The sequence below is a fragment of the Lissotriton helveticus genome, chromosome 2_1 (genome assembly GCF_964261635.1).
Source record: "Lissotriton helveticus chromosome 2_1, aLisHel1.1, whole genome shotgun sequence".
Taxonomy (NCBI): domain Eukaryota; kingdom Metazoa; phylum Chordata; class Amphibia; order Caudata; family Salamandridae; genus Lissotriton; species Lissotriton helveticus.
In genome coordinates, this window is record NC_136059.1 from 449,856,040 (window position 1) to 449,880,884 (window position 24,845).

The 24,845-nt window shown below is 51.0% G+C and overlaps 1 long non-coding RNA gene across 1 annotated transcript in view; it reads left to right on the forward strand.

Annotated features, from left to right (window-relative positions):
• The first annotated feature begins 16,266 nt into the window (after positions 1 to 16,266).
• Positions 16,267 to 24,845, forward strand: part of LOC144818045 (uncharacterized) — a 93,532-nt gene continuing 84,953 nt past the window's right edge. Inside the window, exon 1 of the long non-coding RNA XR_013607020.1 lies at positions 16,267 to 16,397. This is a non-coding gene — a long non-coding RNA (uncharacterized LOC144818045). The remainder of the gene's footprint in view (positions 16,398 to 24,845) is intronic.

Here is a 24,845-nt window from a genome sequence, read left to right on the forward strand (position 1 = left end):
CTTCCTTACATGTCGTTGGATCATAGTTCTTGGACTTGCACCAGATGCAAAATCTCTTCCACTTGTACGCATAAGAGGTCCTAGTGGAAGGTCTCTTGGCTTCCCTCAGTATGTCCATACATTTTGCCGGAAGATTCAAATGGCCATATCGCACTATCTCAGGAGCCATGCCGCCAAACTCAAAGACGAGAGGTTGGGGTGCACCATCTGCCCCCCGAACTTCGTGAGAAGGTCCTGCCGGCACGGCAGCCGAATGTGAGGAAGGAGAGACCGGTGAAGCAGGTCCGTGAACCACCACTGCCTGGGCCATTCCGGGGGAATCAAGATCATCCGCGCCCTGGACTGGGCTAGTTTGATGAGCACCGCCGGAATCAGGGGAATGGGTGGAAAAGCGTACAGAAAGCTGTTCGACCAGTCGATCCATAGCGCATTCCCCAGAGTCCCCTGCTGGAAGTACCTGGATGCGAAGTTTCGGCATTTGCTGTTTTCGGCAGTGGCGAACAGATCCACGTCTGGAGTGCCCCACCTGTCGAAGACGTCTCCGAGTACTTCGTCGTTTATGACCCATTCGTGGTTTTCCTGGATCAGTCTGCTCAGTGCTTCCGCCTGAACATTCTGCACACCTGGCAGATGAGTAGCCGTTATCGTCAGTCCTCTGGCAAGAAGCCAGTGCCAGATCGCCTGCGCCTCCTGCGACAGGGTGCGTGATCTCGAGCCCCCCTGCTTGTTGAGGTAATACATCGTGGTTGTATTGTCCATCTGTATAAGCAGAGAGTTGGTCTGGAAGGACGGATGAAAGGCCTTCAGTGCCAAGTGAACCGCTTTGAGTTGCAGGAAATTGATATGATACGTGGAGTCCATCGGGGACCACGTTCCTTGTATCTGTAACACTCCGGAATGCACTCCCCAGCCGTGGAGAGAGGCATCCGTCACGATGGTCTGAGTGGGAATGTCCTTGTGGAAGGGAACCACCTTGAGGAGATTCTCTGCTGAACACCACCATTTCAGAGACTGTAGAGCATGCAGAGACAGTCGTATCTTGTCGTCCCAGTTTCCTCTCCTCTGGTCCCATTGATCCTCCAGACACTCCTGCAGCGGTCTCATGTGTAGCCGCGCGTGTGGTGCGAGGAAGATACAGGAGGCCATCGACCCCAATAGAGAAGACACAGTCCTCGCTGTCATAGATGGAGCGGTCATAAGATCCTGAGCCTTCCAAAGGAGTGATAAACGTCTTTTCTCTGAATGAGACACACTTGCAGACAGCGTATCGATGGATGCTCCCAAGTACTGTAGGCATTGGACCGGAGTTGGGACAGACTTGGACATGTTGATGTGCAACCCCAGCTTGTTCAAGAGAACGGACGTCTTCTGGAAGTGCGCTTGCGCTTCCTCGAAGGAGGATGCCTTGATCAACCAATCGTCCAGGTACGGGTAGACAAACACCTTGTTCTTTCTCAGGTGTGCCGCTACCACTGCCATGCATTTGGAAAAGGTCCTGGGCGCTGACTTCAGCCCTAACGGCAACACTGTGTATTGATAGTGATTGGTGCCTACTTGGAATCGCAGGAACTTCTGGTGTTTCTGTTCAATAGGCACGTGGAAGTACGCATCTTGCAAGTCTATCGCGCACAGCCAGTCTCCTCTTTGCAGTTGCGGGTAAATCTGGTGTAAGGACAGCATGCAAAACTTTTCTCTGCGAATCCTCTTGTTTGCTTGTCTCAAATCCAGAATAGGCCTGAACTCGTTCTTGTCCTTTTTGCGGACTAGAAAGAACCGTGAGCACAGACCTCTTCCCCTTTGGGACAGAGGGACATCTTCTATCGCCCTTATCCTTAACAGGGTATTGGCCTCAGCCTGGAGCTCGCGCAGCTGAAACTGCAAGCAAACCGGTGGAATTGCTGGAGGCGGGCTGATGAACCAAAGACTGTATCCATTGCAAACAATATTCAGCACCCACTTGTCCTGAGTAATTTTTCTCCACTCTGCCAGAAAATATTGAACGCTTCCCCCCACCGGAGCGGATAACGGATGACGGGGAAGTAATCGCTCAGGGCCTAGACCCGGCCGGGCCTTTGGTCGCGGCAGCAGACTGCTGTCCACCCCTGCCCCTCTGACGTTTTTGGAAGGGCTTCCTCTGGAACTGTTGCTGCTGTTGCTGCTGTCCAGATTGTTGACCTCGCCCTCTGCCCTGCGCTCCGTACCGTCTCTGGAACGGGCGGTAGCTCTTCTTCTGGTCCTTGGGCTTCTCTAACCCCACAACCGTGAGAGTCTCGCCCTCCGCCTTCATGCGGGCCATCTCATCGTCGGCGTGTTTCCCGAATAGGGTCTCGCCAGAGAAGACCAGATTGGCCACCCTTTGCTGGGCTTCCGGCTTCAGTGACGTCAATCTGAGCCAAGCGTGGCGCCTCTGATTAACCCCATGGCAGTACCCGTGGGCTGCCAGGAGGGACGAATCTGCAGCCGCGCTGATCAGCTGGTTGGACACCAGCAATCCCTCATTCAGGATCTCCATGAAATCCTCCTTCTTTTCCCGTAGGAGGAGGTCGGCGACCTGCTGGAGGGACTCCCACAGTGTCCGATCATAGTGCCCCAACAGTGCCAATGCACTGGCAGCCTTCATAGAGGAAGCGGCCATCCCGCACACCTTCCTGCCCGCTGAATCCAACTAACGAGCAGTCACAATCACAGAATCCGGGGTTGGATCCAAACGGAGGAAAGCCGGGTCTGCCTCAGGAGCTTTGTACTTCTTAAGAAGCCTGGAGGGGGCTAATTTCGTCACCGCCGGAGTGAGGAAGAGTTCCATGGCGGGCTCCACCAAGCCAGGCACCAAGGGCAACAGAGGCCTGGATAGGTGTTTCTTGTGGAGCGTTTCAAATATTACAGAGGTTGTAGGCGTGGGCACAGTCAGTTGGATGCCCAGCTTGGCCGCACCCCTCAGCAAGACTTCCTGAAAGGAGACCACGTCGTCCACCGGGGATACCCTCGTCCGAAGGGAGTCTGATAGCGTTGGGGAATAATCCCTTGCGCTGGACGAATCAGTGCAGTACTTAGACCGACCCTTCCTACGGTGTCGTCTGGATCTCGTCGAGGAGCGCCGGTGACTCCTTAATCTTCCTCACCGTCCGGAGCGAGATCCTAGTCTTCTAGGCTTTGGACGCTCCACGGGTGCTTGCGGCGGAACCTGCGGTGGCAGCCTGACCGGGGACCTCGGCCGAGGTGCCCCCTTAGGCGGCGTAGAAAAGTGCGTCAGCGAGATCCAGCTTGGAGGCCGTGGCGGTGCATGTGGAGGCACAGGAGGAGGAGGTGGCGGAGGATTGCGCGGAGGCGGTTCCTTTGGTAGTGGAGGAGGCGGAGTAAGTGACTTCTGCTTGGGAGGAGAGTACACCACAGAGTACACCGAGCCCGGTGACTCCCTCATCCTCTTCCTCGGCGTAGGAGACCGAGAGGCAGCGCCCCCTGTCGGTGACCGACGTCGCCGTCGTGCCCCTGAGGACCTGGAAGGACTCCTAGCCCCAGAACGCCTCCTGGAGGGTGATCTCTTCCTCTTCGGCGTCAAACGCCCCTTCGGCGTCGAAGAACGCCTCCTTGACGCCGACGAACATCGTCTCGACTTCGAAGACCTATGCCTCGAAGGCGGGCTTCGCCGCCTCGACGCGGAAGATCTACGCCTCGACGTCGAACGCCTCCTTCTCGACTCTGAGCGCCGGGTCGACGTCGAGGGTAAACGGCGGGGTCGCCTCGACAGCGAGCGACGAGTCGACGCCGAGGGCGAACGGCGGCGTTGCCTCAACAGCGAGCGCTGTCGCCGTCTGGAATCCTCACGGCGTCGACGACGACGTCGATGATGATGACGTCGAGGATGATGACGTCTTCGGCGGCGACCTCGACGGCGGTCTCGTCAGTCCCCTCGATGCCGAACGTCGACGTCGTCTCAACCCAGAGCCCTGGGGAGAAGGGGAGCAGATCGCCGTCATGCCTCTCGACGCCGTCGTCGATGGTATCGACGTCGACGGAGAACGTCAACGTTTTCTGGCCTTCTTGACGCTGGGGAGCCCCCCAGAGGCCTCAGCATGGGCAGAGGAAGCAGATCCAGCCTGCCCAGACCCACCTTGACTCTGCAGCCTTCTTTCTTCCAGTCCTTGGAGCCTGATCTTCTTTCTGTCTCTCAGAGTCCTGGAGGAGAAGGTCTGGCAAATCTCACACTTCTCAGAGAGATGAGTAGAAGGAAGGCACAGGATACACACAGAGTGTGGGTCCGACTTGGCCTTCTTCCTCGAGCACTCCTGGCATTTATCAAATAATGCAGGCATTTTTTTATAAAAAGAAGTGCACAGAACACTAGAAGAGGAAGAGGGCACCAAAATATGTCGAGTGTAGACACTCACAGACTTTAAAAATGCAAAGAATTTTATAATAAACCCAAAAAAGGGAGAGCTCAATGCTCCAGGGTCCTGCTAGCAGGAGCCGGAAAAAAGAACTGAAAGTAAATGGGACCTGCAGGGCATTCTGGGATACTGAGAAAGTTCTAGAAAGTTTTCTTAAAGGCACGGTATCCCTTTTTGAGCCACATAATAGCAGCCTATGGGGCTCGTCTGTCCTCCCCTTCCTCTCTATCATTCCTGAGGCTTTACTGGTAAAAGGGGAAGTTTTTCTCTGTGAAGAAAACTTGGCAAGCTGTGCTGGTTGTGGTTTTTGGTGGAATGTGGAATATCTAGCTGAAGTACTGGACAGTGTAGCCTGTGGATATAGGCTGCATTATATGTCTTTAAATTATCTCTTAAGTGTCTTTGCAGGACTGCATTTTTAGACAGCTTAAGAGATTATTTTTGATTGCTCCGGGGTCCACGCTCATGAGCGGGACTATTCACTAGATTATGACTATACACAGAGATCCCCTACTACAGAACAGGATGGAATCGAATTTGTGCCAACTTTTGCCTTCAGGGATTGCCGGCTTATTTGCCAGTTGCCTAGGTTAGAACTGCCATCCTGATGAGGGAGCTTCTCTATTCAGTCCCACTCCTGGGGTGGGGATGTGAAAAAATGCACCAAGTTTTCTTAGTTTACTTGAAGCAGAGCAGGGAACAGCAAGGCATATGTGATGCCCATCTTCCTTTGTTGTTTTTTAGCCTCTATGAAGGAGGCCCTTTGCTGCTGAACTCCTTTAGTAAAGTCAGGGAAAATAATAATTTTTCTGTTTTCTACAGTTATTTCTCCTTTAAACCGGAATTGAGTAAAACTATGGGCTTGGTCTTTGAAATTTAGTACTTTGGCAACAACTAGGACAGGTCCCACTCCAGACAGTGAGGGATTTGAGGGTACACAGTGGGCTCTTTGGAGCACAAAAAGGGGGAGAGGCATTCAGGTGTGACCTAAGTACAGAGCCATGTTTCCAGAAAAGCAGTCATATAAGCATCTGGACCCTTAATGCGCCCTGTCAACCCAATAATTCTTGTGTTATACCTCCTTGCTCGGTTGTCAGCATCTTCCAAGTGCAGTTCCAGCGTCTTCCCCTTGCTTTCCACACCTGTCAATCGGACTTTCAGCGATGTCACCTCTGGGTTTAAGTTGTCTAGAGTCCGCTAAGTGGCAGTGACACCCTCCGCCAGTCGTCTATGATCCTCTCTGATCCATAAACATGGTGTCGATTTTAAACTCCAGCACTTCTCGTGAGGCATCTATTACTTGGAGGATGGTATCCAGAATTGCATCGCAATATCCCTCCAATGAGGGCCTCTCAGTCATGGATGTAGGACCAGATGCAGTCGAGGGGCTATCCTGGGCCTGGTAAGAATCACTGATCTCTTTTTTCTTGGAGTATTTGCCCATTTCGATGTGGCCTGTAGGCATGGGGGAGGCAGTCACAGAGTCACACCGGTCAGTCTCAGTATTTTATTTTAGGAATAGGTGTTGTCGGCTGTGCTCTTGTACAAAAGGAGCTTAGGAAGGCTTGCAGCCATTTGGGTATTTAGCTGCCCCATATGGGGTTAGTAGGGTCTCCCTGAGCCTTGCTGTGGAGCATGTCACCCAATGTGTCCAGGGGCAGTAGCAAGCTTAAGGTGGGGGCGTTCCTCTACTGGTCGCAAATCAAGTGATGTGCTGGTGAGTCATTAATGTGAGGCACCTAGGGTAGCATTCAGATAACCACCCATACACATCAAAAGGTCCAGATGCCTTATCCGGCTGCCTCTTTGCAAGTTACGCAATTAACAGGGCGCTTCCCTAGACTCAGCACCAGGTCACCCCGCAGGATGTCCCCCAAGGGGGGCGGCCATCAACTCCTCTCGCAAATATCCACACCAGCTACTTCCCCCCTCATCCATGCAGCCCAAGCACCATGTGGCCACAGAGAACCTCAAATAGAGGTAGGTTTCCCTCTGGCAAGTAGGAGTAGGCAAGGTCCCAGCCAGGGAGCAGAGCATACATGGTAGTCTCTCTCACCAAGAGCTCCAGTAACCCTGCACCAAAGAGCTGCCACTCCAGCACAGCTCACCATCAGTTGTGCGACTCCCATCTCCATGGAGTGCCTGTGAGGTGGAGGACCGGGCATGGTCGCCCTTTGTGCCCTGCCCCCGTAACCAGGGAGGTCAGCAAAGCCCCGGACAGAGGGCAATCAGCACTGGGCAGCTGTACTGCTTCAGAGAGGTAAGCGTTCAGCAACCACCCCGCTCAAGAGTCTGTCTATTGCTCTCTCCCGCAGCCCAGGCCCCACAGGCTCGCGCAGCGTCCCACATCGGCGTCCCGCTGGGGCAATCAAGAGAGGCCCCCACAATATACTCCTGCGCCGGGCAGCTCCTCCAAGTTACTCCCTTTTATGTGGTAGGGCCCGCAGGGCCAGCCACCGATGTTTAGATATAGCTGCTGCCGCCCCATGCCACCATCTTGATACGCTGCCTCGTGGTGTGCCGGAGCAGCTCTCCTCCTACTGTCTCACCAATTCATCAAGTTGCATAATTTGGCCATCGTCCACTCAGGGGGAAGTCCGGGCTTTACCTTTGCCGCAGTTTTGTGTGGTGAGATCAGGTTTAATCATACAGGATAGTCTAGGATGGCAGGGCTTGACCGGAAGCTTTGCAGTTTTGCGTCCTACTTCATTGGCACCAAGCAATGTTCCCGTATCTGATCCTTTATGGCATCATTTTGCATTTCTCTGTAATGCTTAGTTTGAGATTTTTGTAATCAAACATTTAAAATGTTCTTTGATCTATAACTAAGTTATTGAGTGGTCCTAGTTACTTATTACTCTGCTAAGTTTTGTTGTGCCTATGTTGAAGAAGGTGGTGACTCTTATTGCAAGATCAAGGGCTTCTGAGGTAAATTTTCGGGTGAACTAAAAATATTGGGGTGCATTAGAATACTGGAGTTCGGCTGTCATTCACAAGTGGAGCAGTGGATGCTCAGTGCTTGGGATGTGGGCATCTTACATCTTCCAGGCATCATGTCATTGTTGTGTACACTTTGATGATGTTGAAAGGTGCCAAATGATGTAGGGCACCGGGGATCGACCCAGCAATGTTTAATCTAAAAGACTTGTGAACCAAAGGGTGGACTCTACTCTGGATGCCAGCATTGACGATTTCCTATCATCTCTTCGAATTCAGATACTTTGTTGCTCCTGCTAGACAGCTTGACCAGAGGGGGGTGGGGTTTGTGGTGCTGGGACATCGGCTCCACACTCAATGGGGCTCTTATTGTGGAGGGCAGTAAAGTTTTTCATCAATCCCCATTTTTCTTTTGTTTGTTTGGCTTTTTTTTTTTAAATGTAAACAGCGCAAACTTGACCAGCAGGTATTGTAATGCTTTAAATGAGCACCAATTCTATTACACAAAGTCACATTCATTTTTTTTTTTTTGCATTGGGGAGATTGAGGAATGTGCCAAGAATCACAGGGTTTTGAGCTTAAGCCGAGACTCAAATATGACTCCCCAGTTCCAAAGTCTACTGCTCTGGCTGTACCACCACCTCCACTAGTCTAGTGAATGTTTGGCCTCTAGCAATATGAATCGAACATCCACATATTAAATGTGACCTCTGCCCTTTCACCACTTAATTAACCATGTTTCCAATAATAAAGGCCAAAAATCAGAAACGGAAACTTGTTTTTCAAGCTTTTTACATAGTTGCCACGTGGCTTATTGTTACTGTGACATCTTCAGCCACTTCTGGCTTTTCAAATACCAGCATACAGCAATATGAGCTTGTGTTTTTTAATACTGAAAGAAAATGCTAAAAATCCTAACTTGTAAGTGGTGCTGGCTAAAAAGTCAGGATTACATGAAGAAGCCATGAATAAAGGTCACTTGGAAACTATCTTTTTGCATTTTAGAAAGTAGCCTAGTCCTTTTCATATACTATTACTGCTTATACCACATGAAAAATCAAATATAAACCTTGTTCACCTAGTTAATGGAAGTTCATTATTTCATTCACATCATGCAGGGAAACAAGCACAGACAGTGCCATTTGATTTGTCGTTCGTCCAATATATACCGAAAATGTGTTTACCAGGGTTCATTCACTAACAGTGAACGTAGGTATAGCAAGGGAAGAGGCAGTGCACGGTTTTATAACATAACACAATGTATAGCTAACAGTGGCGAGGACTATGGGAAATATGTGTTTTCTTTCACAATAAGTGAATCACAGTGCGAATCCACATCTTACTGGGATGGAGAAACAACGAGGAAATCAGCATGGACCATATTTGACCAAAATGTCAGGTGCAGTGGAAGTGACATCACTCCCCTCTTGCAATGATATCACAGAAAATGACATCATATGAGCTTTGCTACAATGACATCACGGGAGGTTATGCCATAGGAGAGAACAATTTGAATTGCAATTACTGCCTTTGTAAATGTACCTATACAGCCCTATACTTGCTGTGCTGTGTCACTCTTTATGCCTGCTACAAGCAGGTGTAAGGTTTTGACGCAGCAGGGACGTAAAAGTGACGCAGTGAAATTTTGTAGATTCCACTGCGTCACTTTTACGGGACCTCCTTGCGACGGAACACCCACCCTGCATACATTATACCTGACGCAGGTATAATGGGCCCCCAGGGGCACTTGGCAAAGCCAATGTCCCCCTGGGGTATTTCGCGCGAGGGACGACCTCACGCGACCTGATTGGGTGGTGGGAGGGCTTAGGTTCAAGGGAAGGGAGGGGAGGGAGGGCTGACGTCACTCTGAGCGAGTGAGAGGAACGGTGGTGTCGCGTTTGAGGGGCTCGTTTGGCTGCTCCCCCCTCCCCCCCCCCGTTTTTCCTGTCAAACTGCATGTTTTTCACGGAGCTGAACTGTTTTTTCTGTCAGCTGAGGAGACTCTTTCTGTCAAGCGTCGAGCCGTTTTTTCTTCCTTCAGGCGGAGAAGAGAGGAGAGTTGCCATGACGGAAGCTGCTATCGTGAGGGGGGCTGAAGAGCGTGTCAACATGACGGACGTCGTCAGCGCGAGGGAAGCTGTGGAAGCTTGTTGGCGGTAGGGAGAGATTTTTTACAGCGTCTTGGAGCTGCTGTGGACCCGAGGGCGTCAGAGCGTTTCACATTAGGAACTTGAAATTACAAATGAACGATATTACAATAGCAGGTTAAGTTACATGGGGTAAAAGTGACAATGGTGAGCAAACAAAATACATGAGGTAACAAACAGTGCAATACGGGGGTAAAGAGTGTTAAGTGTGCAGGTTACAAGAGAAGACAAAGTACATTTAGAGGATAATACTGCATTATATGCTAGACAGAGGCACAAGAACAAACGTTACGTAGGCAATGGTGGCACTTGGGCAAGTATCATCAACAAACAAAATATGAGAGGTAGCAAAACAGGTGTTACAAGAGACATGTGATGTGTGCAAGTTAAAAAGGGGTACCATACACAGGTACAAGGATAATACTGCAATAAATGGTAAACACTCGAACTGCCGGAACACACTGGGAAGTCCCTTCCATAGTCATGGAGAATAGTTTTTTCAGTGATGGAAGGAGGGCTCAAGGCAAAGCAGCGCCAGTGTTGTATTAGCCCCTAGCAGCTTTTTTACGAATGAAGAACCATTGGTTATAGACGGTGCAGCAGGAGTCAGAGATTCTAGCAAGTCCACAGCGGGGCCAGTGGTTGTGGGTTGAGCACTCACATGTGTCCACTAATGAAGCGTTTGGTCTACGTAAGGGATCAGATAAATGGTAAGTTGGTGGCGGTTCCTGGCTGGAGCGGCGAGGAATTGTTAGCGGACTCTGGGAGCAATTCTGGGTCTCAAAATTTTCTTCCAGCTAAGGCAAAGCAAGTGCGGCTTTTGGTAAGTCAGATTATACCCGAGGCAGATCTTTGGCGGATCTGGCGGCTTCGGCTGGGTACTCTTAAAAAGTCATGTGACCTCATGGGTACATTTGGATGGGGGTATTGGAGATGGAGAAAGCAGAGTACAAAGGTTGACGTGAGCAATTTCGCTTGGGTCATAATACATATCATGGTTCTGATAACGAGAATGGGATATTAATGTTTAAAATTTGGTTCAAGAAGCGGCTCCTGTTTTGGTTAGTCAGGAGTTTTGGGTAGCTGGGGCTAGGGTCATTTTACGTTTGCTAGTTTCTGACAGAGATCTGGAGCGGATTTCTCAACATTTTCATCATGGGCGTGATTTTCTTAAAGAAGTTGGGTAATGGGGGATAGGGGTTATTTCACGTCTTTTCGTTTTTTACAGAGATCTGGAGCGGAGTCTCAACATTTTCAAGGAGTCGTGGCGGACATCACTGGGCGTGATGATCCTAAAGATAAGAATAAATTAAATAAATAAATAAATATATAAATAAATAAATAAATAAATAAATACATAAATAAATAAAAAGGGGGCTACGCAGTTACTTCAGGTAGGAACAAATGGTGGGCAGTGTAGTTTTGTTCTTTACTGGGCGGCAATTTTGGGTTCGTGGGAGTTGAATTGCGGGGGGGAGGGGTTCGGTTTCTTTGGTAGCAGAGAATTTTCGTCAATTCCCTGCACAGTTAAGGCAGTGCCACAAACCGCTGGGGTGCCATTATTTCATTGTAGTCCAGTTACTAATGTGGCCAGTGAACGAAAGAGGTGGTTTTGGGTCTGGCCGGGAGAAAATACCTTATATGGGATTGGCTATGTCATTGAGTACACGTCTCTACGGCAGGACTGGTTACAAAATTTGGAACCACGATTTTGCGGATGTTTGTAGATTGTTGCGCAGAGATCGGCAGGCCACAGAAGGTTCGAGAGAGGATGAATTTAGGATTGTTCCGCCACCCTAAGGTCCCCAGCAACGTCGGAAACGGACGGCTGCCTTTCTCGTTTTCGCTAGTGTACTTGAGAGACATATGGAGAGGGTGGGGGCGCGAGGTAAATACATTGACATTCTTAGGAGGGAGCAATTGTAGGTGGGTAGATCGGACTGGCTCAATTATGCTGCCGAGTTAGGGCCAGGGTATGTATTTACAAGGACAAGCCATTGGGGGGAAGTGGCCCAAGAGCTTTGGCTGCATGGGTGGTCGGTTCGTCAGACATCGACGTTTTATCCTTCCAGTACGTGTCCTCCCCATCAATTTTCGGCCTTTTATACAATGTCCCGCTCCAAAGGGGGGCTGGTGGGGTTGGCAGAGCACAGTTGCCAGCAACAGGAGCCTGTTGGGATTTTTAACTGCGGTTTCCAGTAGCCAATACTCTTGCATATTCAGGCACAAGTGTCCACAGTGGGGGGAAAGACACCCAATTTCACAGTGTTTTTTCCACTCAGCAATTTAAGGTCCACGGCAGAGGTCAGAAAAGCAGTGGGGCCGGTGCATCGGTTGTCCCAGAGGCGGCCTACCCATTTAGAATATAGGCTATGTTACAAGATTTGGTTGAGTACCTGGATGGGTAGCCGCCTCTGAGTTGTTTGGAGTGGTTAATTAGTTTTTTCGCATTGGTTACCGAGGCACTGGTGCTCAGTGTTGGACGGACAACTTGAAATCAGCAAAATTTATATTGGGTGGTTCGTGTGAAATTGTGAAAGGTAGTGTACTTCGGTAGTATAGCAGGTCATTTTAAGCGGTGGGAGATGACCCGGTAATTTGGCGGCGGTTTTTTGGAAGATGTCATGGGTGTCTCCATCAATATTGTTAGAAGAGGATATGTTGGTAGTTTAAAAAAAAAAAAAAAATGTAAGATGCCTCTGGGGATCACGGCTTCGGGCTCTTTTGGGACGGACGTGGTGTTGAGCGCTGACCGGATCATTGTTTCCATCAAGGTAGTAACATTGATTTCATAGAAGTTTTTTCCTATACTGGTGGCTTTATAGGTGTGGGGTGAGGTTTACAGGGATTCGTGGTGTCCTTTTTCACGGTGACAATATGTTTGTTGTGAACCGGGTCAACTGGCGGAGTGCTAGAGAGGTACGGGTATGCATTTATGCGGTTTTCTTAGGTTGCCCTGTTAGTGGCGCTACAGGTTTGGGGAGTGGAGTGCGGGGACCGCTGCGTGTTGTTTCATATCGATAACATGGCAGTGGTTTGTCTGGTTAATGGGCAGCGGGCAAAGGATGTCAAGGTGCTGCAGTTGCTACGGGCTTTCATGTTGCGTGTTCTGCAGCTGAATATTGTTTTTAGAGCTCAACACATCCCTGGTGTCAACAATTCAATTGCCGACGCTTTGTCTCGTTGTCAGTGGCAGAGGTTTCGGGACTTGGCACCTGGAGCGGACCAATGCAGGACACCGATTCCACCGAACATGTGGGACCTGGGGAACTGAGAATGGCCGAGTTTGTCGAGCAGTCCTTATCGGAATCCACGCAACGCAGCTATCAGCTGGCATGGTCTGGTTTTTTGGATTATACAGCGCAGCACGGCATGGAGGGTACAGCTGTGCGGGATGAAAAGTTTATGTTAGGCTTTGTGCTGAGTTTAATAGACAAAGGTTTGTCGCCATCCACCATTTTGGGCAAGTTAGCAGGCATTTCATTTTATAGCCAACTGGAATTGGGGTGTGAGGTTCAAAAGGATTTTCGTTTGCAGAAAATGCTGAGGGGTTTTGGGAGGTCCTTTGGTCAGGCGAAACGGTTGAGGGACCCTATTACTTTTGAATTATTACGAAAATTGTTGGGTGTGTTGCCCTCCTGCTGTTATGATGAGTGGGAATGGTTTCGTTTCAAGTTAAGTATGATATGGTTGTTTTTCAGTGCATTTCGGATATCAGAATTATTGGGGTTACGAAATCAGGATGGGATCCGTTCATCTGATATTATTCTTCTGGGTAATGATGTATTGCAGATCACGTTGAGACGGTCAAAGACAGACCAGGCAGGGAAAGGGATGTTGGTGCGACTTGGCAGGAGCGGGGTGAAGGGTTGCTGCCCAGTGGGGGAATGGGAGGCATTTATAGTTTCAAGGGTATTTCGAGAGGGTGAGATATTAGGCCATAAAAACAAAACACAATTAACTTGTTTCCAATTCTTAGCGGTATTGCGGAAGGCATTAACATTGGTGGGGGAAAATCCGCATTGTTTTGGGACGCATTCATTCAGAATAGGTGCGGCTACTGAAGCTGCGAGGTTGGGTTGGGGGGTAGAGGAGTTGCAGCGAATTGGTCGATGGAAATCCAATTGTTGTTTTAAATATGTTAGGTTTAAAAAAAAAAAAAAAAAAACAATGTTATACTCCTTACATAGGCCAGTTAGTTAATGTTGCTTTTTCCATCACAGGTCGAGTGGCGGATTTTCCTCGAAAAAAGAGGACATGGATTGTCGGCCATTCCATAGTGAAGTGGGCGGCGAACTTTGCCGAGCAACAGCTATGTGGGAGAGGTTTGGGATTGTATGGCAATGACCATGAGGTGATTTGGAAGGGTTTAGGGGGGATGAAATGGGGGAGTTGTTTTCGGTCCTAAACAAAATGGCGGAGGTGTGGGGCATTCCAGATTTGTTGATCCTGCACTTAGGGGAAAATGACTTGGTGGAGTGTTCGGGACTTGCTTTAATCAAGCAGATGAAACTTGATTTGGCGGTGATCAAGGACAGATGGGAAGGGGCCAGGGTAGTGTGGACGGAATTTCTGTACAGGAGCCAGTGGAAGGGAGCCAGGGTTCATGCAGCAGTTGAGAGGGCCCGCAAAAAAGTTAATAAAGCATTGAAGACATACTGCGTGGCAATGGGCATTACGGTCATTGCCCACGAGCATTTTAACGGTGAAATGCTGCATTTGTTAAGGAACGATGGGGTTCATCTCTCACAGATGGGTCAGTCCTATTACTTAATGGAACTCAGAGATACTTTGGCCAATCTTTGGTGTGTCGACTTGTGGTGCTCCAAACCAAAGAAGTGAGGGGAAGAGTAAGAAAATGAAAAGTTTTCCTTCACAGTCATTCTGCATTGACTTGAGCGGTCCATTTCTGCATTAGGGGAGGGTTTTTGGGTGGGGCAGGAAAACTCAGGAAGGTGGCGTGTGTGATGGGGATTGGATAATCTAGAGCGGATTCATCCTTTCTCTAAGGGGAAGGGCTTGGGAGGGTAGGTGGGGAAGAGATGGAAAGAAGAAGGAAAACACAAGGATGGTATCAAAACAAGTTATGGTTATTGGGAAAGAAAGAATTGGAAAAGTTAATGGTTTATATGAAAAAGGTTTGGAGAAAAAATAAAGATAAAGTTTTGTTGGAAAAGTTATGTTGCGGGTCTGTCTCTGGCTGTCCTGGTAATAAAGGTGACCTTTTATACTATATTCAGAGTTGTGTGAGAGTCCTTATTTGCGCGATGGGCCCCCAGGGGCACTTGGCAAAGCCAATGTCCCCCTGGGGTATTTCGCGCGAGGGACGACCTCACGCGACCTGATTGGGTGGTGGGAGGGCTTAGGTTCAAGGGAAGGGAGGGGAGGGAGGGCTGACGTCACTCTGAGCGAGTGAGAGGAACGGTGGTGTCGCGTTTGACCCACCCACCCACCCTGGTTGCAAAATCAAGGGTTAGGTGTTTTTTGTCAACTGTCGCGTCTTTATGTTGTTCAAAAAAGAAAAACAATCTGGAGTGGAGTATTTCACAGCATAAAAAAAAAAAATATATATATATATATGCAGGCTTGTATACCTCTGGATACATGTCAAAATGTCAGGATGTCACCTCAGGACTACTCAGGCAGATTCTGTTGTTGTCTTTGTCGGCGTGTGTGATGGGGATTGGATAATCTAGAGCGGATTCATCCTTTCTCTAAGGGGGAGGGCTTGGGAGGGTAGGTGGGGAAGAGATGGAAAGAAGAAGGAAAACACAAGGATGGTATCAAAACAAGTTATGGTTATTGGGAAAGAAAGAATTGGAAAAGTTAATGGTTTATATGAAAAAGGTTTGGAGAAAAAATAAAGATAAAGTTTTGTTGGAAAAGTTATGTTGCGGGTCTGTCTCTGGCTGTCCTGGTAATAAAGGTGACCTTTTATACTATATTCAGAGTTGTGTGAGAGTCCTTATTTGCGCGATGTAGAGCAGAGCTTTACAACGTGGCGCATCTCACTAGATGCGTCACGTTGTAAATATGTCGCATTGTGGCGCATTGTTTACGCTGCCACTATGTCACAAAAGTGACGCAACAGCAGCGTAAAAGTGTTGCAAGGGGCTTGTAAATCTGCCCCAGGGTGTGCAGAAGAGGAGGGCATTAGTTTGTCAGTGTCAAATTTGCTTAAAATTAATAAAACTGCATACATTTCACAAACGAATTCGCCATCTGCCCCCCACCCCCCCAATGTCTTCCCATTTTCCATTCAACATTCATTGAATTGTGTGAATTGGGTCCCAAAAAGAATCCTGTGGGCAGGATGAGGTTTAACAACCATTTCGCATTGAATTCAGGCGACAGCCTAATGTTAAATTACAATATAGCCAACAAACGCATATTGGTGCTATGGCATACATTGTTGTAGATGAGTCTGAGTTTCTGTCCGTACCAGACTGTCCCTCCTCACCCTCCTCACCCTGCTGTTATGAGGTAATCTGTATCACCGTTACCTTGCACTTCCTCCATCGGCTCCACAATTTGTGACAGTTGGTTGAGATTTCGCGCACCTGGCGTCGCTATGACGACACAGAAACACGATACTGTTCTGCGATTGGAGGAGAGCCTGTCGTCTGGCCGAGGCGCAGAAATCTGGCCTGCATTCCAGCCCCACGACCGGGAAAAGCCGCTCGAGACGCTGACCGCCATCTCGCGGCTCCCTTCCCGCTCGCTAGGCGCTCCAGCCACCCGCAGCAACTCCCAAACGGCCGAGAGGCGCGTCCTCCGGCAAACACTCCTTGGACATTTGACGTTTCGTGAGGGCAGAGCGCGGACCCGACCCTGGTTATAATCCCTCAGCTTTCATACTGCCACGCGCCGCGCCCGCAACCCGCCACAACTGATTATGAGCGCGGGTGACAGGCAATCTGCAGCCAAGGTTGTTATTACATTCAGGTTTTTTTTCTTTTGTTGTATTTGTTTATGAATCACTGATGGGTAGGAGGAGTACTCCAGGACAAAGCGCCACCTTTAGCTAGCCTGACAACGATAAGGCCGCTCAAACTCACATAGTTTAGTCTCGTCACCTCATTGGGGTATGAATTGTAAATATAGCAAATTTAAACCAACACCCTTTCCAAAGTTAAGATGGTTATATCTATATATTGGAAGCAAAACTTTAGATAGAATAACTCAAGTTCATTGTATACATTCTCACGTGCTTTACTGAACATCAAGCCTAGCAAATTCGAGAGAAACTCCAATGCGAGAACTGATATATAAAATATTGCTCATGATAGGCAGATATGAACGGAAAAGAAAAGCATATGCATTTTTGGATGCTCTGCAATACAAAAACTTTGATGATTAATTATAGCCTGTTACATACCCTGTTCTTTTATGTTTAATAGTTTCATGCACTTTACTCACCTGTATGAAATGTTTGCACCTTGCACTTTACTATCTATTTGATATAGCTGCGCTTTGCGTTTTAGGCATCCGGTCTCTTGGTATATATGTATTACTTTTAAAAGAATAATAAGTTGTGTCATACTGAATGTTTATGAAATGTTTTAACTTTTATTGTTTAATTGTGACAACTAACTGCAGCTTGTATTGACTCCCCTTTATTAGCATGCTTTTATGGTGATATAATCTCACTGAATAAAGTTGTTTTTTGACTTTGAACGGTTTCTATTCTATGCATGTGACCACCATACTCCTAAACATTTGCATATTTACATACCATCTCATTTTGTTTGATTGGAGTTTTTGAATATTGCTTATGTTTCACACCGTTATACTTATCAAATTTTTTCGTAAAGGCAGTCTGTTTTTTTTGCCTGGTATTGCGCCCTCCAGCACTAGTGTATTGCGGATTCTGGAGAAGCAAACATATTATTCCAACTCCAACTCTAGAATATTTGGGTTAGGTTCAACTTTCCACAAAATATTCAATGAGTTCTCAAAGCTTATTTACTATTTGTAATTCGAGTCCTGGAATTTTTTGAGGAAAACTAAAAATTCTACAAGTATATATATATTTTTTTAGAACGTGCGGAACGCGTAATTTTGCATTGCAGAAAGCTTTCGAAAGTGGCGTCTCGAGATCTTTAAAAGTGGTAGAGCATGAATATTTTCCACGAATTTGACCAGGTGAATTGAGGAAGCCCAACTTCTTCATTGGTGGCCTAAGACATTTCAGACAAAATGAGATACAAACACTGCTTTTTGCATGAGTCTGTCGCTGGTCCTTCACTGTGCTCGAGCTCTCGTGGTTGCAGCGTGGAGCTCTGGGCCGGGCGAGGCGAACACCCCACCTCCCCCCACACAACGCTGCTGAGAGCCTTGTAGCGATGCGGGCTTGAGGGCCCAAACCGCCCCAGAGTCGATTGCTGCCTCTTCGGCTGCGTAATGGAGCCGCACTGCGGTTGCGGCATTGAGCCTTGGGCAGAGCGAGAAAATCGCGGGAGTGACTGTGGCGCAAGGCAGAGGACGCGGCAGCCGCCATTTCCTGGCAGCGTGGAGCAAACTGGTGAGGCGAGCGGAGGCTTGGCGGGGAGAAATTTGGATGTCTGGTGGCAGCGGGAGGTGCTGCAGAGGACTTCCCTTGCTGGCTGAGACCCCCTTGCGGCCCCGATAGCACTATTTCGTTTACCCTGAGGAGGAATTCAAATTCAGTGGTGCCTGACTCTAACATGGCTCCCGCGGTGGACGTGATAGCGGCGCCAGCTGCCATTTTGAATTGGGGGGGGGGGCGATTTTATCCTCTGGCAATCTCCTGACTGTGATGAGACGCCCCGCCAGTGTCCTAAGGTATTACCCGCCCGCTGCCTCAGCAGACAAGCCAGCTTGTCTGCTCAGAGCCTCCGGTTGCTGAAGAGCGAGGTGAGCGACCCCCTCCTCCCCCCACCCTTACGTGAGGCAAAATGGCCACCCCATGGTGCGCTGTGTCCCAGCGCACCTACAGGGCAGAGCGCCCAGGGACGCCAGGGGGGATCTTTGTTGCCTGTTTTAACAACTAATGGGCACCCCCTCCCTGCAAAGCTCCGCCGCACCCGACACTTGAAATGGAACAGGGTCCAAGGATGCCTGACCCCATCATGGCCGATAATGATGACTTCTTCCCCCCCTTGCTGAACTTTGACTTACTCTATCCGTCCAGGACTGCGCCTACCCTGATGAGAACATCTGCAATTCTTTCGGACCATGGCTCCCCGACACCCCCCCACCCGCCACTCTTCTGACTATCCCTGAGCACACATGACCTCTATCCCGACAGCGGAGTCCGAATATTATGTCCAATGCCCGGTGGAGCTGCTCTGTTCAGCTAATGAGGAGATCAGCCTTGGCTCACCCCCTGACCATCAACTGCCCAGCCGGACCTTGGGCACAGTTCTCCTCTTCTCCCTGTCTCGCCCACCCCCCACCTCTACTGGCGAAAATCTCACCCAGCGTTTTAACCTCAAGATGGCACCTGAGAAGGAATGGACCTGCTTTTTGAATTACTCTAAGCAGTTCCATGGGAACTTTTGCCGAACTACCTACCCCCTACCCCTCCACGCTCTACTCCTCTCCACTTGCCTGCTACTGACCTCTGCCCTCACCTTGTCCTGGCCCTAGTCCCCAACCTGTTTACCTGTGAATTTTCCCTCGTCATTTAAGATCTAGCAATTTTGTCTGATCCACGATGGAGCTACCTGGTTTAGCTATAGGGGAGACAGGTCGGGGATTCCCTCCTTGGACGTCACCTACCCAGTCGGTCTTTAGCCAGACTTCCTTTCGTCTCTCCTGTCATCTCTTCCCGCATCTTCCCTCTATTTATGTCTCTCCTTCTCTCCTCTCTCAATGTACTGAGACAGGACTATTTTGTCTGATGCCCGATGGAGCTACCTGGTTTAGCTATAGGGGTGATGGGCCGTGGACTCCCTCCTTGGTCGTCACCTACCCAGCCAGCCTTTAGACAGACTTAATTTCGTCTCCTTGTTGTCTCTTCCCCTATCCTCCCTATCTCACCTTCCCTGTCCCCTCCCCTCTACGCTCCATTATTTTGCCCTCCATGTTCTTTAAATGTTTCCCATTAGGGGGCGTGGCCAAGATGGCGGCGGAGTAGGACGTGGATCCGAGTCCCTCCGGCGCCACAAGCCCTATAGCTTTGCCTAGCACCCTCTTGGGACCCGTTGCCAGCGAGAATAATTGCCTCCCTGCCGCCCTGCTGCATCGGCGGTCCGGCTGCGGGTTCTGTTTCGCCTTCCGGCACCGCAATTGTGCCGAGACAGAAGAGTGGCCTGCGGCGCGCAGGGATCGGGAACCGAGCCGGGCTCCGACGGCGCGGGTGAGCGGAGCTTGGGTGACGGGACACAGGCGAAGCTGCCGGAGAGGAGGGGGCGGAGGCGGCGCCCTCAACGCGCCTCGCATAGCTGAGGAGGACGCGGAGAGGCGACCCTTCGGAGACGCTGGGACCCCACCAAGGAGCGGCACGGAGAGTGGGCGCCCCTATCAATGAGCCGAGCCCTGGCAGAGCGGCCTACGAGAGCCCGAGGCTTCGGGGCCTGTGCGGGCCCAGCGCCAGGAAGTTGCGAAGGGGGCCCCTGAGGCGCCTGATGCCCGAGTCCTGCTGTCGGATTGGTGGGCCCCCTGGAAGGCGACTTTGGTGCTAGCGGTGGTGGCCCCGGAAACAGGAGGGTGGAGGAGCCCCTGACGTGGCAAAAGGGGGTGCCTAGAAACATCGGCGAAAGTGCACCGGACTGCTTGCGAACCGCTGGAGTGGCCCCGGAGGTGAGAGGGTAGAAGAACGGCTGCACACTGAGTGCGGGGGCCCCCTGAGACGCTTTCCGCGGCCTGCTCGGACTCTGTCTTGGCGCGGGGCACGTCGACTTGCCCCACGTGGTGTTCTGCCCTAAGCGAGTAGGGCCCCCAGTCAGAACTGCATTGTCCTGTGCCCCGGCCCTGCCTACTACCGGGCTGGGTGGCGGCCTGAGCTGCGGACTGTCCCCCCCTTGTGAAGGCCTACCTGGTTTCCCCTTGGACCTGCGAGACCTCTGGGCCTGAGCCTGGAGTACAGCCCGGGTGACCGGAGGTGGGCCTAGCTGAGCGCGGGCCTGGTCGTGAGTGCCACGTGGCGGCCCTGCCGGCCTTGGGAGTGGACGGTAGAAGGAAGGCAACCGGAGGTTAACCATGGCTGCCGCCAGGACGAAGAAGGACAAACCGGGCAAGCACGGAGTACTGAAGAGCTCCGGGCCAGCTGTGTCCCCAGTGCCTGCCAAGTCCCCGAGCCGGAGTCAGGCGGAGGAACCCGCGACTAAGGCCTTTATGCTGGAGCTATTCACAGCAATCAAAGAGGACATTGCGGGGTTGCGCAACCAGCTTGCAGCGGACTTGAGAGAGGTCCGGAGGGAAGTGGACGAAGTAGGGGAACGCGTGGCCACACTGGAAGAGCACGACCTGGAGACAAGGGGCGACATACACCGACTTCAGCAGGACGTCATCAGGCTTACCGAGCAGAACCTCGACCTCCAGGCACATGCGGAGGATTTGGAGAACCGCTCCCGCCGCAACAATATCCGCATCAGGGCGGTGCCATGGAAGGGCGAGGGAGCGGATCTTCGTGAGTACGTCGAGTCCCTCTTTCAGCAGATCCTGCAGGACGAGGAGCCTAAGGCCATTCGAATGGACAGAGTGCATCGTGTGGGCCTACCCAAGGGAACGAAAGCGCAACTTCCGGACATCCTTGTATGCGTACATGACTTTCAACTGAAGGAACGCATTCTCAGGTTGGCGCGCGATGTTGTTCCCCTGCAGTTTCGTGGGCATAATCCGGTGCTGTACCAGGATCTGGCGGCCTCCACGCTGCAGAAGCGCAGGGACTTTCGCCCAGTCACTTCATTCCTGCGGGATCGCAACATTGCCTACATGTGGGGCCACCCTTTCCGACTCATCTTTCGCTGGCAAAATAAACTAGTTCAGGTGCGATCGCTTGCGGTAGCCATGGACCTCCTGGGTATTGAACGCACAGACGCGGAATCGACGAAGGGTGGTGACACTCAAAGGCGAAGAAGATGCTCGGCGGAGTGGCAGAAGGTGGGCCGCTCCGCTCCCAAGAAGGGCCCTGATCCTTCGACACGTCTCCAAGAGAGGGGCGCAGCTGTAGCCTCTGTGGCCCAGGTTACGGAGGCCACTCCTGAGGATGTTTCGGAGGTGCCGTGAGTCCCGAGAGGGTACATAGGCGGCGCCGGAGGGGAGGTATCCCCTGCAGGTACTCTGGTATGTTTTGTGGGCTGAGTGAGTCCCGTATCGGGAAAAGGAAGACTGTGGATTGGTGCCTATTCCCCTTCCCTATGTGGCCTGAACTACGGACATGCGTACTCAAACTTGTCCTTTTTTGCTTCAAGTTGGTTTTGTTAAAAGGGGGTTCGGTATGTGTGCAGGGGGGCGAGGGGGGGAGTGAGTGAGGGGGGGGACTCCGCATCAGTCCTTTGCCATTTGTCCCTAAAGGTACGTTTCTGCTCATCCCACTTGCACGGAGGGGTGTGTGTTCTGGATGCCTGCGGGAGCCGTGCTCGGCCCTGAATCTGCCCTGGAGCGCTTGTAATGCAGGTCAAGCTCGATTGCGATGGCTAGGGAGTTGAAGGTGGTGAGCCTTAATGTCCGGGGGCTGAACAGCCCAGTGAAGCGCTCTGCTGTCCTATCCCTACTTGAACAATCTGGGGGTAATGTCTGCCTCCTACAGGAGACGCACCTCCTGCTCAAGGATGAGCGCCAGATGCGAGACAAGAGATTTCCCCTCCAACTATGGTCATCTGGCCCGGCCAAGAAAAATGGAGTGGCCCTCCTCTTTAGCTCCCGACTGCGCTGTAAGGTCCTGGCTCATCTGGTGGATATTCGGGGGAGGTTCCTGGCGGTGCGGGTGCAGTGGGGAGACACGATTTTTACTGTTGGGTCCATGTATGCACCAAACACACAGCAGGAGCCCTTTCTGCGCACAGCGTTAGCCCAAGTCCTGGCTTCCCCTGATGCCTTCCTCCTGGTGGGGGGCGATTTCAATCTAGTAATGGATGGTTCTATGGATAGGTCGGCGAATAGATCACACAGCTCAGGGTCCTAGTCAGCAGAAGGGAAGCAGTGGTTGGCGGATGGTGGACTGCATGATGTGTGGCGGATGCACCACCCCCAGGAGCACGATTACACATATTACTCAGCGGCACACCAGACATATGCGCGCCTTGACCACTTTCTACCCACCTCTGCCCTGTTGCCCCACCTTCATGACGCTGATATTGCTCCCCGATCCCTCTCAGACCATGCACCCCTGTCGGTCATTTTCACTCTCGGCGGCGCGTGCACTCCATCTGCCGGCTGGCGGTTGCGAGACTCCATGCTCCGTGCGGAATCCGTCGTTAATAAGGTCAGGGACACTATCACAAATTACTTCACCGAGAATCCAGTCGGGGATACTGCGATCGCATCTGTTTGGGAGGCGCTTAAACTGGTGGTTAGGGGCGATTTCATTGCTTTGGCGGCTACTTACTCCAAGCTCCGAAGAGATAAGAGGGAGGAGTTGGAGAGGGAGGTCCGGTGCTTTGAGACTATACACAAACGCACTGGGGCCCGCCGGGTTTGGAGAGAGCTTGAAACTAAGAGGCGCATGTTAAAGCATCTGGATCTCGACAGAGCAGAATATGCGCTACTGCGCCTGCGCCATAAGTTCTATATAAGTGGAGATAAAGGAGGTAAAATGCTCGCACATCGCCTGCGGGCACAGGCCCAGTCGCGAGCCATTGCAGCCATCCAAAACTCCCATTCGGTGTCATGCGCCACGGACACTGAGATCGCAGCTGCCTTCCGCCACTTTTACCAATCCCTGTACACTGGGGAGGGTTCATCACCCGCCGAGTGTGACCGGTACATCGCGGCGGCTGGCGTTACCCCTCTGTTGGAGAGTGCGGTCAAAGAGTTAGACTTGGAGATCCGTGTGGAGGAGGTAATTTCCGCCATTTCCAGACTAAAATTAGCCAAATCCCCTGGGCCTGATGGCTTCTCTGCACTGTTTTATAAAAATTTTTGCCGGGAATTGGCCCCGTTTCTAGCCCACCTGTTGAACTCATTCCTTGAGACGGGGTCGGTCACACCCTCGATGTCGGATGCTGCCATAACGGTCATACTTAAACCCGGCAAGGATCCTGAGGACTGTAGTTCCTACCGGCCAATCTCCCTCCTGAACATTGACGCCAAGCTCTTCGCGGGCATCCTCGCGTCGAGACTCAGCCCCCTTATGGGCTGAGTGGTGGAACCGGACCAGTCAGGCTTCGTCCCCACCCGTCAGGGCAGCGACAACTCCAAGAGGTTGTTGCACTTGCTGGATGGAGTCCGCGCGCACAAAGACCCAGGACCTCTTCCTATCCATCGATGCGGAGAAGGCCTTTGATAGGGTCGAGTGGGGATTCCTTTTTCGAGTACTGCGAGCGTACGGTCTGAAAGGCAATTTCTTGCGCTGGATCCAGGCCCTATATGCCTCTCCAAGAGCAGTCGTTAGGGTAAATGGCTGTAGATCGGCGCCATTCTCTATCACTAGAGGGACACGGCAGGGGTGCCCCCTCTCGCCGCTCCTGTTTGCGTTTTACATGGAGCCCTTTGCTCAGCGTGTCAGATCCCATCCAGACATCACGGACCTTCGATTCGGTGCTGATGAACATAAAATAAGCCTATACGCTGATGATGTTATCCTAGCGCTACAGAACCCTGCTACCTCCCTACGCTGCCTCTCGGCGGAGATCCGGGCTTTTCAGATCGCGGCCGGTTTTAAGGTCAACTTCACAAAATCAGAAATTCTCAATATCTCAATCCCGACGGAGGAGTCACTGACCTGCAGCGGGATTTTGAGTTCCGTTGGGCGCCTTCAGACATCACGTACCTGGGCATCCACCTTGCATCAACCATCCCCCGGACACTCTCCCTGAACTATACTAACCTAGTTGAACAAACTACCAAATCTATTGCTGCATGGTCGCGCCTTAACCTGTCGTGGTTCGGCAGGTTGGCAGCCATCAAAATGACTCTTCTGCCCAGGATATTGTAAATTTTTCAAATGCTGCCTCTTACTCCGCCGAGGGGGACATTGAAAAAACTCCAGGGCTTAGTGAACAGATTCTTCTGGGACAATAAGCGGCCACGTGCACCCTTCTTGACGACCACACTCCCCAAAGCCGCGGGTGGCCTGGGTTTCCCTCATCTTGTGGCCTACTTTCAGGCTGCTTGTTTGTGCTTCGTGGTCGAATGGAATAGACCGGAATCGAGTAAGCATTGGCTGGTCATGGATCAGACAGTGGCAGGTTGCAACATTTGGCGGGAACTCTGGTTGCCTCGCAAGGATAGGGCGTGGGGACTGTAC